General features: G+C 38.2%; 1 long non-coding RNA gene across 2 annotated transcripts in view; it reads left to right on the top strand.

Moving 5' to 3' along the window:
• Positions 1-4,743: 4,743 nt before the first annotated feature.
• The window catches only part of LOC127857544 (uncharacterized), a 40,560-nt gene continuing 27,696 nt past the window's right edge, over positions 4,744-17,607 (top strand). For both annotated transcript variants that reach the window (XR_008038413.1, XR_008038412.1), the window contains exons 1-3: positions 4,744-5,392; positions 8,430-8,719; positions 8,865-9,030. This is a non-coding gene — a long non-coding RNA (uncharacterized LOC127857544). The remainder of the gene's footprint in view (positions 5,393-8,429; positions 8,720-8,864; positions 9,031-17,607) is intronic.

Raw genomic sequence — 17,607 nt, 5'->3', positions numbered from 1 at the left:
AAGAGGGGGTATATTGCTTTGCTCATGTTGGTCTGTCGGTCGGTCTGTCGGTCCGGTCCGTCCACCAGGTGGTTGTCAGACGATAACTCAAGAACGCTTGGGCCTAGGATCATGAAACTTCATAGGTAGATTGATCATGACTTGCAGATGACCCCTTTTGATTTTGAGGTCACTAGGTCAAAGGTCAAGGTCACGGTGACCCGAAATAGTAAAATGGTTTTTGAATGATTACTCAAGAACGCATACGCCTAGGATCATGAAACTTCATGGGTAGATTGATCATGACTTGCAGATGACTCCTATTGATTTTGAGGTCACTAGGTCAAAGGTCAAGGTCACGGTGACCAGATATAGTAAAATGGTTTCCGGATGATAACTCAAGAACGCATACGCCTAGGATCATGAAACTTCATGGGTAGATTAATCATGACTCGCAGATGACCCCTATTGATTTTGAGGTCACTAGGTCAAAGGTCAAGGTCACAGTGACCCGAAATAGTAAAATGGTTTTCGGATGATGACTCAAGAACCCATACGCCTAGGATCATGAAACTTCATAGGTACAGTACAGCCAAAGCAGAACAAACGTATTTCGCGATCCGCGGCGGCAAGGCGAAACGAGTCGATGCCGCGTCAGTCGTTGAAGCCGCGTCAGAATGCGGCGGCAAGTCGCATTTCGCCGCGAAACTTCGCATCTGTCCGCCGAGGCATGCCGCGGTCCGCGACATGATGCCGAGTCGATGCGATCATGAAATAATTTTTTTTTAAATTATTAGCTACATGTAGTTAACAAATTTTGAAAGAACAATTATAATAATAATTAAAATCATAATAAATTTATTGTGCGCGGATTGTATTAGCATATACATGTAAGCATAGTTAATGTGTCTGGCCAATTATTAAGTCTGTTTCCCGCCCGTAGCGTATGTATTTCACACATAAACAAGGTCACGTAATTATGTTTTCGCACATACAAGTGGTCAAGGCTCCAGCATATGGTGGATTTATAAATTAATTGCATGTTGATTCCGCTTTTATATTTTAGCTGAGAAAATTAGCAGTTTGAAGCCACATCAATAATCAAGACGGTGACGACGTATTTGTAGTTTTGTTAATTATCAGCTTATTATAACTATTGTTTGAATATGCGTATATAAACACGTTTTATTTTGTTCATATTATACAGTTAATATCGCCACTAATTACCCGATAATCCCGTATATTCCAGTTTTAAAGCAAATGCTGGTAAATATTTACGATACACAAACATTCTCGATATTTCCTTAAGTATCAAATACATTTTGGCATTTGTTACTATTTATAGAGATGATGAAATAACGTCTAATCGGGGCGTTTTTTTCTCCACTGAACACGCGATTTACGCCTGACGTGATGTTCATATATTTATACAACACAAAATACACCCAAACTTTCCAAACGGCGTTCTACACGTCTGCATAATTTTCGCGCGCTTTTTATGAAACAAAGGATATTTTAGCACTGTTTATTTGACGCTAGAATTTGCCAAAGGACGCGTTAGCATTAAAATTCGGAAGTGTGTTTCGGATTACAAATTTAATAATGATAATCGAACGAAACATAAACAGTTGCGCGTAATTAATTCTACGCTACACATACATGTATGTACATATAGGTGGATATCTTTTCACTCGATCCCCCGCGTACGTATGCGGCGGATTTACTCCGCGAAAGTACGCGAGGTTAATACAGACTCGGGGTCGTTGCGCGGATCGATGCCGAGTGCCACGGCGATACGCCGCGTGAACACACGATTCGGCCGCCGCGGACTAATAATCTGGCCGTGGCGTAGCCGCGGATTATGTTTGTGCCGCTTTGGCTGTACTGTAGATTGATCATGACTTGCAGATGACCCCTATTGATTATGAGGTCACAAGGTCAAAGATCAAGGTCACGGTGACCCGAAAAAGTTAACCACGGTGACCCGAAAAATTAAATTGATTTTCGGATGATAACTCAAGAACACTTTTGCCTAGGATCATGACACTTCATAGGTACATTGATCGTGACCCGCAGATGACCCCTATTGATTTTCAGGTCACTAGGTCAAAGGTCAAGGTCACAGTGACAAAAATCGTATTCACACAATGGCTGCCACTACAACGGACAGCCCATATGGGGGGCATGCATGTTTTACAAACAGCCCTTGTTGTTAAATAAATCAAAGTGGTGCAGTAGGCAGCATTGTGTTTCTGACAAACACATTGTGGTAAAAGGTCAAGGTCATTCTTTACGGTCTACGGTAAAAAATACAGATTTAAGGGAAGTAATAAGCTTTAAAAAGGGAGAAAATTATTCAATATTGAACATAGCCACTTTATATATTTGGCATGCATGTGTATCTCATGGAGCTGCACATTTTGAGTGGTGAATCTACAGTCACGGTAGTGGCTTTTAATTAATTGCTACTAAAAATAGAGATTTGTTACAGACAATTATTTTCAAGGGAAGTAATTTATATAATTATAAATCTCATATTATATATTTCCTTACCAAGAATTGAAGTTCTTTTCACAGTAACTGTACAGATTTATTATTTTGATTATTATGCCCCCCTTCGAAGAAGAGGGGGTATATTGTTTTGCTCATGTTGGTCGGTCGGTCGGTCTGTCCACCAGATGGTTTCTGGAGGATAACTCAAGAATGCTTACGCCTAGGATCATGAAACTTTATAGGTACATTGATCATGACCAGCAGATGACCCCTATTGATTTTCAGGTCACTAGGTCAAAGGTCAATTTCACAGTGACTCGAAACAGTAAAATGGTTTCCGGATGATACCTCAAGAACGCTTATGCCTAGGATCATGAAACTTCATAGGTACATTGATCATGACCCGCAGATGACCCCTATTGATTTTCTGGTCACTAGGTCAAAGGTCAAGGTCACAGTGAATCTAAATAGTAAAATGGTTTCTGGATGATAACTCAAGAATGCTTACGCTTAGGATCATGAAAATTCATAGGTTCATTGATCACAACTGGCAGGTGACCCCTATTAATTTTCAGGTCACTAGGTCAAAGGTAAAGGTCACAGTGACTTGAAACAGTAAAATCGTTTCCTGATGATAACTCAAGAATAATAAGGCCTAGGATAATGAAACTTCATAGGTACATTGATCATGACTGGCAGATGACCCCTATTGATTTTCAGGTCACTAGGTCAAAGGTCAAGGTCACAGTGACAGAAAAGCGATTCACACAATGGCTGCCACTGCAACTGACAGCCCATATGGGGGGCATGCATGTTTTACAAACAGCCCTTGTCATTGTAGAATCTATAAATAAACATAGACTTGATATAATATCAGTCATTGCTATGGCTTTAAATAATATCAATTATTGCCATGACTTTGTTGTAATTTGGTGAATATAATCATCTGTTGTATTTTACTATATCAGCAATAAACTATGTTTCTAAAATTGTTAAAGTAGTTTTTATTATAGCAGAAAATGTATAAATGTAAACACTTATCGCATATGCATAGAACATCTCTGCAGATTCATCCTAAATTAATTATTAAAAAAAAACACATTGTATATATATATATATATTATATATATCAAGTTTATATAAAGAAAACCTTCGATTTGATTTAAAGAAAACCTTCGATTTGATAAAAGCAAAACACATCCGAAATCAATTCGAAATGCGATGCTTCTGCAGGCGCACCAGCTTCGACAGGTGTTGGTGCTTGCGTTGATGGTTGTAATAGCGCTGGTGTTGATGGTGGTAATAGCGCTGATGGCACTGGTGATGAAGGTGGTAATTGCACTGGTGGTGCTGGTGTTGATGATGAGTCCTAAAATTAGAATAAACACAATGTTCATGTTAAATATTAAACTTGTAATATGAATTAATTTTATTTTAATTATATTTTATTTTAAACAAATACAAGAAAGAACCAATATACATATATAACTTACCCCATGCCACAAGGCATTGTACCCTTGTATGTGGGGTACTAATCCCATTAATGCTTCCACTTCGTGGATGCTCAGAGAAACAAATTTACTCTTTTTATTATCAACAATGTGCACATATGTACCCCCCTCCCCCCAAAGGGAGTTACGGATAAAGCTTTATTTTGGCTTAAGGCCGTTGAGGCCTTCACTACTTCTTCGTATGCGTTGCGTTTTTCAGCAAACATGTTTATGGGATTGAAATGAGAATAAGCGTTTTATTAATATCGAAGCTCATACAAGCCTTTTCCTCCACTACTCATAGAGGGTGTGTATTGTACATAGTTGAAACCCCTCCCCCAACGCCATTGTTTTAAACCACACACGATATTACGGAAAAATTGGTGAGGATCCCTCAAAGTCACTCATGTCGGGTGCACCTCTCATGCATTCCACTGCTGCACATCTTTTGCGTGTTTTCTCCGCCTTTTTCAGGACACAATGATTAACCTTCAGTGGTACATTTTGTCTTCTTAAAACCGCAATAGCTCCGAGGAGGTTTCTGACCTTAGCATGCTCTCTTGCAAGTTCCAATTTCAATGCGCCACTGTTGAGCTGTTATATTCCATATTTCAAAGCAAAAACTTGAAAGTCACAAGCAACCAAGTAGACTTTCACACAGGCTTTGAAGTTTAGGTTATTATGCCCCCCTTCGAAGAAGAGGGGGTATATTGCTTTGCTCATGTCGGTCGGTAGGTCGGTCGGTTTGTCCACCAGGTGGTTTTCGGATGATAACTCAAGATCGCTTGGGGCTAGGATCATGAAACTTCATAGGTACATTGATCATGACTCGCAGATGAACCCTATTGATTTTGAGGTCACTAGGTCAAAGGTCAAGGTCACGGTGACCCGAAATAGTAAAATGGTTTTTGAATGATAACTCAAGAACGCATACGCCTAGGATCATGAAACTTCATGGGTAGATTGATCATGACTTGCAGATGACCCCTATTGATTTTGAGGTCACTAGGTCAAAGGTCAAGGTCACGGTGACCCGAAATAGTAAAATGGTTTCCGGATGATAACTCAAGAATGCATACGCCTAGGATCATGAAACTTCATGGGTAGATTGATCATGACTCGCAGATGACCCCTATTGATTTTGAGGTCACTAGGTCAAAGGTCACGGTGACCCGAAATAGTAAAATGGTTTTCGGATGATAACTCAAGAACGCATACGCCTAGGATCATGAAACTTCATAGGTAGATTGATCATGACTTGCAGATGACCCCTATTGATTTTGAGGTCACTAGGTCAAAGGTCAAGGTCACGGTGACCCGAAATAGTAAAATGGTTTTCGGATGATAACTCGAGAACGCATACGCCTAGGATCATGAAACTTAATAGGTAGATTGATCATGACTTGCAGATGACCCCTATTGATTTTGAGGTCACAAGGTCAAAGGTCAAGGTCACGGTGACCCGAAATAGTAAAATGATTTTCGGATGATAACTCAAGAACGCTTTTGCCTAGGATCATGACACTTCATAGGTACATTGATCGTGACTCGCAGATGACCCCTATTGATTTTCAGGTCACTAGGTCAAAGGTCAAGGTAACAGTGACAAAAATCGTATTCACACAATGGATGCGTCTACAACGGACAGCCCATATGGGGGGCATGCATGTTTTACAAACAGCCCTTGTTGTTAAATAAATCAAAGTGGTGCAGTAGGCAGCATTGTGTTTCTGACAAACACATTGTGGTAAAAGGTCAAGGTCATTCTTTACGGTCTACGGTAAAAAATACAGATTTAAGGGAAGTAATAAGCTTTCAAAAGGGAGAAAATTATTCAATATTGAACATAGCCACTTTATATATTTGGCATGCATGTGTATCTCATGGAGCTGCACATTTTGAGTGGTGAATCTACAGTCACGGTAGTGGCTTTTAATTATTTGCTACTAAAAATAGAGATTTGTTACAGACAATTATTTTCAAGGGAAGTAATTTATATAATTATAAATCTCATATTATATATTTCCTTACCAAGAATTGAAGTTCTTTTCACAGTAACTGTACAGATTTATTATTTTGATTATTATGCCCCCCTTCGAAGAAGAGGGGGTATATTGTTTTGCTCATGTTGGTCGGTCGGTCGGTCTGTCCACCAGATGGTTTCTGGAGGATAACTCAAGCATGCTTACGCCTAGGATCATGAATTTTTATAGGTACATTGATCATGACAAGCAGATGACCCCTATTGATTTTCAGGTCACTAGGTCAAAGGTCAATTTCACAGTGACTCGAAACAGTAAAATGGTTTCCGGATGATACCTCAAGAACGCTTATGCCTAGGATCATGAAACTTCATAGGTACATTGATCATGACCCGCAGATGACCCCTATTGATTTTCAGGTCACTAGGTCAAAGGTCAAGGTCACAGTGAATCTAAATAGTAAAATGGTTTCTGGATTATAACTCAAGAATGCTTACGCTTAGGATCATGAAAATTCATAGGTTCATTGATCACGACTGGCAGATGACCCCTATTAATTTTCAGGTCACTAGGTCAAAGGTAAAGGTCACAGTGACTTGAAACAGTAAAATCGTTTCCTGATGATAACTCAAGAATAATTAGGCCTAGGATAATGAAACTTCATAGGTACATTGATCATGACTGGCAGATGACCCCTATTGATTTTCAGGTCACTAGGTCAAAGGTCAAGGTCACAGTGACAGAAAAGCGATTCACACAATGGCTGCCACTGCAACTGACAGCCCATATGGGGGGCATGCATGTTTTACAAACAGCCCTTGTCATTGTAGAATCTATAAATAAACATAGACTTTATATAATATCAGTTATTGCTATGGCTTTAAATAATATCAATTATTGCCATTACTTTGTTGTAATTTGGTGAATATAATCATCTGTTGTATTTTACTATATCAGCAATAAACTATGTTTCTAAAATTGTTAAAGTAGTTTTTATTATAGCAGAAAATGTATAAATGTAAACACTTATCGCATATGCATAGAACATCTCTGCAGATTCATCCTAAATTAATTATTAAAAAAAACACATTGTATATATATATATATATTATATATATCAAGTTTATATAAAGAAAACCTTCGATTTGATATAAAGAAAACCTTCGATTTGATAAAAGCAAAACACTTACATCCGAAATCAATTCGAAATGCGATGCTTCTGCAGGCGCACCAGCTTCGACAGGTGTTGGTGCTTGCGTTGATGGTGGTAATAGCGCTGGTGTTGATGGTGGTAATAGCGCTGATGGCACTGGTGATGGAGGTGGTAATTGCACTGGTGGTGCTGGTGTTGATGATGAGTCCTAAAATTAGAATAAACACAATGTTCATGTTAAATATTAAACTTGTAATATGAATTAATTTTATTTTAATTATATTTTATTTTAAACAAATACAAGAAAGAACCAATATACATATATAACTTACCCCATGCCACAAGGCATTGTACCCTTGTATGTGGGGTACTAATCCCATTAATGCTTCCACTTCGTGGATGCTCAGAGAAACAAATTTACTCTTTTTATTATCAACAATGTGCACATACGTACCCCCCCCCCCCCCCCCCCAAAGGGAGTTACGGATAAAGCTTTATTTTGGCTTAAGGCTGTTGAGGCCTTCACTACTTCTTCGTATGCGTTGCGTTTTTCAGCAAACATGTTTATGGGATTGAAATGAGAATAACCGTTTTATTAATATCGAAGCTCATACAAGCCTTTTCCTCCACTACTCATAGAGGGTGTGTATTGTACATAGTTGAAACCCCTCCCCCAACGCCATTGTTTTAAACCACACACGATATTACGGAAAAATTGGTGAGGATCCCTCAAAGTCACTCATGTCGGGTGCACCTCTCATGCATTCCACTGCTGCACATCTTTTGCGTGTTTTCTCCGCCTTTTTCAGGACACAATGATTAACCTTCAATGGTACATTTTGTCTTCTTAAAACCGCAATAGCTCCGAGGAGGTTTCTGACCTTAGCATGCTCTCTTGCAAGTTCCAATTTCAATGCGCCACTGTTGAGCTGTTATATTCCATATTTTAAAGCAAAAACTTGAAAGTCACAAGCAACCAAGTAGACTTTCACACAGGCTTTGAAGTTTAGGTTATTATGCCCCCCTTCGAAGAAGAGGGGGTATATTGCTTTGCTCATGTCGGTAGGTCGGTCGGTCCGTCCACCAGGTGGTTTTCGGATGATAACTCAAGAACACTTGGGGCTAGGATCATGAAACTTCATAGGTACATTGATCATGACTCGCAGATGAACCCTATTGATTTTGAGGTCACTAGGTCAAAGGTCAAGGTCACGGTGACCCGAAATAGTAAAATGGTTTTTGAATGATAACTCAAGAACGCATACGCCTAGGATCATGAAACTTCATGGGTAGATTGATCATGACTTGCAGATGATCCCTATTGATTTTGAGGTCACTAGGTCAAAGGTCAAGGTCACGGTGACCCGAAATAGTAAAATGGTTTCCGGATGATAACTCAAGAATGCATACGCCTAGGATCATGAAACTTCATGGGTAGATTGATCATGACTCGCAGATGACCCCTATTGATTTTGAGGTCACTAGGTCAAAGGTCAAGGTCACGGTGACCCGAAATAGTAAAATGGTTTTCAGATGATAACTCGAGAACGCATACGCCTAGGATCATGAAACTTCATAGGTAGATTGATCATGACTTGCAGATGACCCCTATTGATTTTGAGGTCACTAGGTCAAAGGTCAAGGTCACGGTGACCTGAAATAGTAAAATGGTTTTCGGATGATAACTCGAGAACGCATACGCCTAGGATCATGAAACTTAATAGGTAGATTGATCATGACTTGCAGATGACCCCTATTGATTTTGAGGTCACAAGGTCAAAGGTCAAGGTCACGGTGACCCGAAATAGTAAAATGATTTTCGGATGATAACTCAAGAACGCTTTTGCCTAGGATCATGACACTTCATAGGTACATTGATCGTGACTCGCAGATGACCCCTATTGATTTTCAGGTCACTAGGTCAAAGGTCAAGGTAACAGTGACAAAAATCGTATTCACACAATGGATGCGTCTACAACGGACAGCCCATATTGGGGGCATGCATGTTTTACAAACAGCCCTTGTTGTTAAATAAATCAAAGTGGTGCAGTAGGCAGCATTGTGTTTCTGACAAACACATTGTGGTAAAAGGTCAAGGTCATTCTTTACGGTCTACGGTAAAAAATACAGATTTAAGGGAAGTAATAAGCTTTAAAAAGGGAGAAAATTATTCAATATTGAACATAGCCACTTTATATATTTGGCATGCATGTGTATCTCATGGAGCTGCACATTTTGAGTGGTGAATCTACAGTCACGGTAGTGGCTTTTAATTATTTGCTACTAAAAATAGAAATTTGTTACAGACAATAATTTTCAAGGGAAGTAATTTATATAATTATAAATCTCATTTTATATATTTCCTTACCAAGAATTGAAGTTCTTTTCACAGTAACTGTACAGATTTATTATTTTGATTATTATGCTCCCCTTCGAAGAAGAGGGGGTATATTGTTTTGCTCATGTTGGTCGGTCGGTCGGTCTGTCCACCAGATGGTTTCTGGAGGATAACTCAAGAATGCTTACGCCTAGGATCATGAAACTTTATAGGTACATTGATCATGACAAGCAGATGACCCCTATTGATTTTCAGGTCACTAGGTCAAAGGTCAATTTCACAGTGACTCGAAACAGTAAAATGGTTTCCGGATGATACCTCAAGAACGCTTATGCCTAGGATCATGAAACTTCATAGGTACATTGATAATGACCCGCAGATGACCCCTATTGATTTTCAGGTCACTAGGTCAAAGGTCAAGGTCACAGTGAATCTAAATAGTAAAATGGTTTCTGGATGATAACTCAAGAATGCTTACGCTTAGGATCATGAAAATTCATAGGTTTATTGATCACGACTGGCAGATGACCCCTATTAATTTTCAGGTCACTAGGTCAAAGGTAAAGGTCACAGTGACTTGAAACAGTAAAATCGTTTCCTGATGATAACTCAAGAATAATTAGGCCTAGGATAATGAAACTTCATAGGTACATTGATCATGACTGGCAGATGACCCCTATTGATTTTCAGGTCACTAGGTCAAAGGTCAAGGTCACAGTGACAGAAAAGCGATTCACACAATGGCTGCCACTGCAACTGACAGCCCATATGGGGGGCATGCATGTTTTACAAACAGCCCTTGTCATTGTAGAATCTATAAATAAACATAGACTTTATATAATATCAGTTATTGCTATGGCTTTAAATAATATCAATTATTGCCATTACTTTGTTGTAATTTGGTGAATATAATCATCTGTTGTATTTTACTATATCAGCAATAAACTATGTTTCTAAAATTGTTAAAGTAGTTTTGATTATAGCAGAAAATGTATAAATGTAAACACTTATCCCATATGCATAGAACATCTCTGCAGATTCATCCTAAATTAATTATTAAAAAAAAAACATTGTATATATATATATATTATGTATATCAAGTTTATATAAAGAAAACCTTCGATTTGATATAAAGAAAACCTTCGATTTGATAAAAGCAAAACACTTACATCCGAAATCAATTCGAAATGCGATGCTTCTGCAGGCGCACCAGCTTCGACAGGTGTTGGTGCTTGCGTTGATGGTGGTAATAGCGCTGGTGTTGATGGTGGTAATAGCGCTGATGGCACTGGTGATGAAGGTGGTAATTGCACTGGTGGTGCTGGTGTTGATGATGAGTCCTAAAATTAGAATAAACACAATGTTCATGTTAAATATTAAACTTGTAATATGAATTAATTTTATTTTAATTATATTTTATTTTAAACAAATACAAGAAAGAACCAATATACATATATAACTTACCCCATGCCACAAGGCATTGTACCCTTGTATGTGGGGTACTAATCCCATTAATGCTTCCACTTCGTGGATGCTCAGAGAAACAAATTTATTCTTTTTATTATCAACAATGTGCACATACGTACCCCCCCCCAAAGGGAGTTACGGATAAAGCTTTATTTTCGCTTAAGGCCGTTGAGGCCTTCACTACTTCTTCGTATGCGTTGCGTTTTTCAGCAAACATGTTTATGGGATTGAAATGAGAATAAGCGTTTTATTAATATCGAAGCTCATACAAGCCTTTTCCTCCACTACTCATAGAGGGTGTGTATTGTACATAGTTGAAACCCCTCCCCCAACGCCATTGTTTTAAACCACACACGATATTACGGAAAAATTGGTGAGGATCCCTCAAAGTCACTCATGTCGGGTGCACCTCTCATGCATTCCACTGCTGCACATCTTTTGCGTGTTTTCTCCGCCTTTTTCAGGACACAATGATTAACCTTCAGTGGTACATTTTGTCTTCTTAAAACCGCAATAGCTCCGAGGAGGTTTCTGACCTTAGCATGCTCTCTTGCAAGTTCCAATTTCAATGCGCCACTGTTGAGCTGTTATATTCCATATTTCAAAGCAAAAACTTGAAAGTCACAAGCAACCAAGTAGACTTTCACACAGGCTTTGAAGTTTAGGTTATTATGCCCCCCTTGGAAGAAGAGGGGTATATTGCTTTGCTCATGTCGGTCGGTCAGTCGGTAGGTCGGTCGGTCTGTCCACCAGGTGGTTTTCGGATGATAACTCAAGAACGCTTGGCATGAAACTTCATAGGTACATTGATCATGACTCGCAGATGAACCCTATTGATTTTGAGGTCACTAGGTCAAAGGTCAAGGTCACGGTGACCCGAAATAGTAAAATGGTTTTTGAATGATAACTCAAGAACGCATACGCCTAGGATCATGAAACTTCATGGGTAGATTGATCATGACTTGCAGATGAACCCCATTGATTTTGAGGTCACTAGGTCAAAGGTCAAGGTCACGGTGACCCGAAATAGTAAAATGGTTTCCGGATGATAACTCAAGAATGCATACGCCTAGGATGATCATGAAACTTCATGGGTAGATTGATCATAACTCGCAGAAACCTTTTCGTAATTGCATTTTGTTTTTTGGCAACCTTTAGGTATTTTTTAGGTAAGTTTCTTGTGATTTTGAAGACAAAAACCCCAAAGGAAAGCAGATTAGACATTTTTAAGCAGACGACATTGTACTACATGTAACAAAAACAAACCACAAATGGAAATGATGTCGTAAAATCATTCTATACATAGAAATGACGTCACTACGTTAATTGTCTGTAAGATCGATCTGTACCGGTGTCGTCAAATGCATATTCTTAACAAAGGAGAATATTCTTGTTATCTTGGCAAAGAAAAATGTTAAGGGTAGCTTCCCTTGTGAACAGTACGGTTTAGTATCACATGGAACTATCGGAATATCTAGCGCATTTTCGTTTAAACCTACACATTTAATATAATCGAAAAAGTTTTGTGGTACATTGTAACTCCACAGAAATAACAGATTTAAAGGCATTTTTCTAAGTAATTAATTTATAACGACCACTTGTCCCGTCGGACTAGCAAATTCTTTATTTACTTGTCCGGACTAACAATTTGGTTGTCCCGGACAGTCGGACTACCGTAATGTCGAGCCCTGTACTGGACTTATGATGGATGATATTGGTGCTGTTTTATTTTCTTGATATGGTTCTTCAGAATGCTGGTTAGCTGCTGTTCTGAAGAATACTTCATTCTCTTGTTCTGATTCGGAGTCTGACATTTTGCTGTCGAAGACTGGATTCAATCGCTGAATCTATGTAGAAATCAAAGATTCCACTTCGCTGCCACCATAAATTATGTCACGAGCCGAGCGGTAGCAGTGATTTTTTACTTTCTTCAACTTTTCCAAACTTGAAGCTTTTGTTCAAGTTTAACATAGAACTAAAATGGACTCTGATAAACAGTAAACTAAGAATAACATTTTGCCTATTCAGTTGTTTTAAAATTGTCAAAAAATATAAACTCAAAATTTATAACCTTTCTAAATTGTATTCATTCATAACGAATAAATTAATAACAACTCTCAATATATATATTTCATAACAGACAGATTTATTGTCAGACATTTACATGTACATTACAATACAGCAATATACATGTATCATGTTAAGTATTTGCACTCTCTATTTTATAATGTCCTAAAAAGATGACAAATGAAATTTTAATTTTTTATAAAATTCAGTCTAATTTTAATACCTAAGTCTTATTGAAAACTGTATTTTAAATGCTTACATAAGAAAAATAAAATAGGTCTCTCACCTAGGAAAACAAAGTTCAGCAGAGTCCACGAATGAGAATTTTCAGTGCCTTTTATACTCTCCAAAAGCGCACACATAACGTTGTGCAATAATAACATAAAAGCTCACATAATGAATTGTGCACAAACAACGCACAGTAAAGCGCGCAAGAGCGCACAATAGAATTTGAGCGTTTTTATCACGGTAAATGCCACTCGTATTAAAACGATATTTCTGAAAATATTACAATGAAACAGAAGTCAAATACATATCAATTAAATCAATAAATCATTTATAAAGACAACTATTACCTTTTTAAACAATTTTTAAGAAGGAATATGAGTATTGATCAAATTATTTTGTATGGCTAAACTGTCAAAAATACTGTAGTCAGAGTACTTAACCAGAAGGCACTTATGTCAGCATTGATTGAGGAAATCAACTTCCTGTTTATCCAAAAATGGCTGCCTTATTAAGAGACGCTAATACAATGAGACTTAAAAAGGATATTACAAATAATAAAGAAGCGCAAAAGGTAGGCATCGGCTGTTATCAGCTCTAACTTCCACACAGCATCCAATAAAAGCATTAAATAACAGTGACATAGTCATTTAGATGCAAAACATAAATGGTGAAAATGAACAATGTACATGTACATAAACACATGTTTTCATGAACAATCTAGGGCATGACAATATGTACCGGTGTAAAACAAGTATACACACAAAATTTCCTTGAGGTACTGAAGAAACATTGGCACCGCATATTTTGTAGCTTGTTTTGTTTTTAAAGAATCTTAATCGGAGACTATTAATTCTTTTTTGTCCACCACCAGACAACATTTTTGTAAACAAAGGAAACAGTACACTGCAACTCCAATATATCGCGGTTGAAGGGGTCCAAAGATCGCCACCGTGATATATCCGGCGCCCGATATAAATTGTAAGGTTATGTATGCATGTATATGTATGCATTAGCATCGTTATGCAATCTCAAAACACGCTATTTACCTACCTTATTCAATTATGTGTTATATCCATATGTTATTCATTGGTATAACACAAAACATTATTCCTTGTGAGTATTTTCAAATGCATGTAATTAAATTTGTAATCCGAAAAACATTGCCGAGTTGTATTGTTCAAGAAAGCATGCACAAATTAGACCCATGCACAAAATGACGTCATTCATTCTCATGAAAAGCATGGAAAGCATGGGTTTTAATAGTAGTGCATTTTGACAAACTGAGGGATCTTTACCTCTAAATTAAAAGCAAGTAGTTTACACTGTATCTAACGCACACAGAATGTTGAGATAGGTCAGTATTGACTTGTGACATTTACAGTTATAATTGTGTACGCCTTCATGTGTGCACTGGTGCGTTTCGGCAGTTCAAAGCAAATTCAATACAGAATGGTAACACCTGAAATGACCTGTGATGTTTGACAAGAGGGGCTATTGTTTATCGCAGTACACAGGTGTTAAAAGTGATGTACGCTGTAAGCAAACAATCTGGTCAAAACTGGATAATGAATATTGGATTAAAGTTGGTGAAAAAGGGAAAAATACTAGCTTGAAACGGATTTTAATTCATCAAATTGTCAGATTAAAACATTTTATTTGGGGAATATGCTTGTCAGATTTTTGGGAGCCATAGCCGATTTGCGATATATATTGGACAACGCGATATAACGGACCGTGATATATTGGAGTTGCAGTGTACTTGAAAAATCTTTGGGTTGTAAAACTTGCACAAATGTTACAAATAACTACTAGTAACATTCTAGCGGGCGGGCACTATAAGATGCGCGCGCATCTAGTTAGCAGGCGCTGTAATAAATAGAGCGTGCTGACTAGATGCGCACTCATCTTTACCGGGCACTTTTCAAAATAACGCACCTTTGTAGTTTTTATGCGCAAAGAAGAAACAAATTATTTGAGGTATAATATTTCATAATAATAATGTTAATATGTTCAGTTATATATGCAATATTTAACAACATGTTATGTTTTAAAAACAGCGTTATCTTTCGATACATGTAAGGTATTGTGTTTAAAGTAGGGGTGAAAATTGACACCAAATATTGAAAGCGCTTCATATGACAAACATAAATTATTCGCATGTTGAACACCTTAGGCAACAACATGCCATAACGATATAACAGAAAATTAGCCATTGTAGTATTACGATTGTCCGTGCATTAAAATTACTTTATTTATGATGCAATAAGACAACTTTTCTTCATCAGTCTCCATGTCACACTAAATCCGTATTTAAGTGCGATAAATGGAACGGTGATATTGTATTTATAATAAGACTGATACTACAGTCTAGCCTCCTCCATCTGTCTCCATATCACAGTACACCTGTATGTTAGTGTGAATGAATGGAATATTGATATTGCATTTATAAAAAGACTGATACTACTGTCCAGCCTCCTCCATCGGTCTCCATATCACAGTACACCTGTATCCTGGTGTGAGTGAATGGAATAGTGATATTGCATTTATAAGACGACTGATACTTCCGTCTAGCCTCCTCCATCTGTCTCCATATCACAGTACACCTGTATCTTCGTGTGAGTGAATGGAATAGTGATATTGCATTTATAAGAAGACTGATACTTCCGTCTAGCCTCCTCCATTTGTCTCCATATCGCAGTACACCTGTATCTTCGTGTGAGTGAATGGAATAGTGATATTGCATTTATAAGAAGACTGATACTACCGTCTAGCCTCCTCCATCTGTCTCCATATCGCAGTACACCTGTATCCTGGTGTGAGTGAATGGAATAGTGATATTGCATCTATAATAAAACTGATACTACCGTCTAGCCTCCTCCATCTGTCTCCATATCGCAGTACACCTGTATCTTCATGTGAGTGAATGGAATAGTGATATTGCATTTATAAGAAGACTGATACTTCCGTCTAGCCTCCTCCATCTGTCTCCATATCACAGTACACCTGTATCTTGGTGTGAGTGAATGGAATAGTGATATTGCATTTATAATAAGACTGATACTACCGTCTAGCCTCCTCCATCTGTCTCCATATCGCAGTACACCTGTATCTTCGTGTGAGTGAATGGAATAGTGATATTGCATTTATAAGAAGACTGATACTACCGTCTAGCCTCCTCCATCTGTCTTCATATCGCAGTACATCTGTATCCTGGTGTGAGTGAATGGAATAGTGATATTGCATCTATAATAAGACTGATACTACCGTCTAGCCTCCTCCATCTGTCTCCATATCGCAGTACACCTGTTTCTTGGTGTGAGTGAATGGAATAGTGATATTGCATCTATAATAAGACTGATACTACCGTCTAGCCTCCTCCATCTGTCTCCATATCGCAGTACACCTGTATCTTGGTGTGAGTGAATGGAATAGTGATATTGCATTTATAAGAAGACTGATACTTCCGTCTAGCCTCGTCCATCTGTCTCCATATCACAGTACACCTGTATCTTGGTGTGAGTGAATGGAATAGTGATAATGCATTTATAATAAGACTGATACTACCGTCTAGCCTCCTCCATCTGTCTCCATATCGCAGTACACCTGTATCTTGGTGTGAGTGAATAGAATAGTGATATTGCATTGATAATAAGACTGATACTACCGTCTAGCCTCCTCCATCTGTCTCCATATCGCAGTACACCTGTATCTTCGTGTGAGTGAATGGAATAGTGATATTGCATTTATAAGAAGACTGATACTACCGTCTAGCCTCCTCCATCTGTCTTCATATCGCAGTACATCTGTATCCTGGTGTGAGTGAATGGAATAGTGATATTGCATCTATAATAAGACTGATACTACCGTCTAGCCTCCTCCATCTGTCTCCATATCGCAGTACACCTGTATCTTGGTGTGAGTGAATGGAATAGTGATATTGCATCTATAATAAGACTGATACTACCGTCTAGCCTCCTCCATCTGTCTCCATATCGCAGTACACCTGTATCTTGGTGTGAGTGAATGGAATAGTGATATTGCATTTATAAGAAGACTGATACTTCCGTCTAGCCTCGTCCATCTGTCTCCATATCACAGTACACCTGTATCTTGGTGTGAGTGAATGGAATAGTGATATTGCATTTATAATAAGACTGATACTACCGTCTAGCCTCCTCCATCTGTCTCCATATCGCAGTACACCTGTATCTTGGTGTGAGTGAATGGAATAGTGATATTGCATCTATAATAAGACTGATACTACCGTCTAGCCTCCTCCATCTGTCTCCATATCGCAGTACACCTGTATCTTGGTGTGAGTGAATGGAATAGTGATATTGCATTTATAAGAAGACTGATACTTCCGTCTAGCCTCGTCCATCTGTCTCCATATCACAGTACACCTGTATC

Source organism: Dreissena polymorpha, chromosome 14, assembly GCF_020536995.1.
Source record: "Dreissena polymorpha isolate Duluth1 chromosome 14, UMN_Dpol_1.0, whole genome shotgun sequence".
Taxonomy (NCBI): Eukaryota; Metazoa; Mollusca; class Bivalvia; order Myida; family Dreissenidae; genus Dreissena; species Dreissena polymorpha.
The sequence above is the reverse complement of the archived record's forward strand: the minus strand, read 5'-3'. Positions and strand labels throughout refer to the sequence as shown.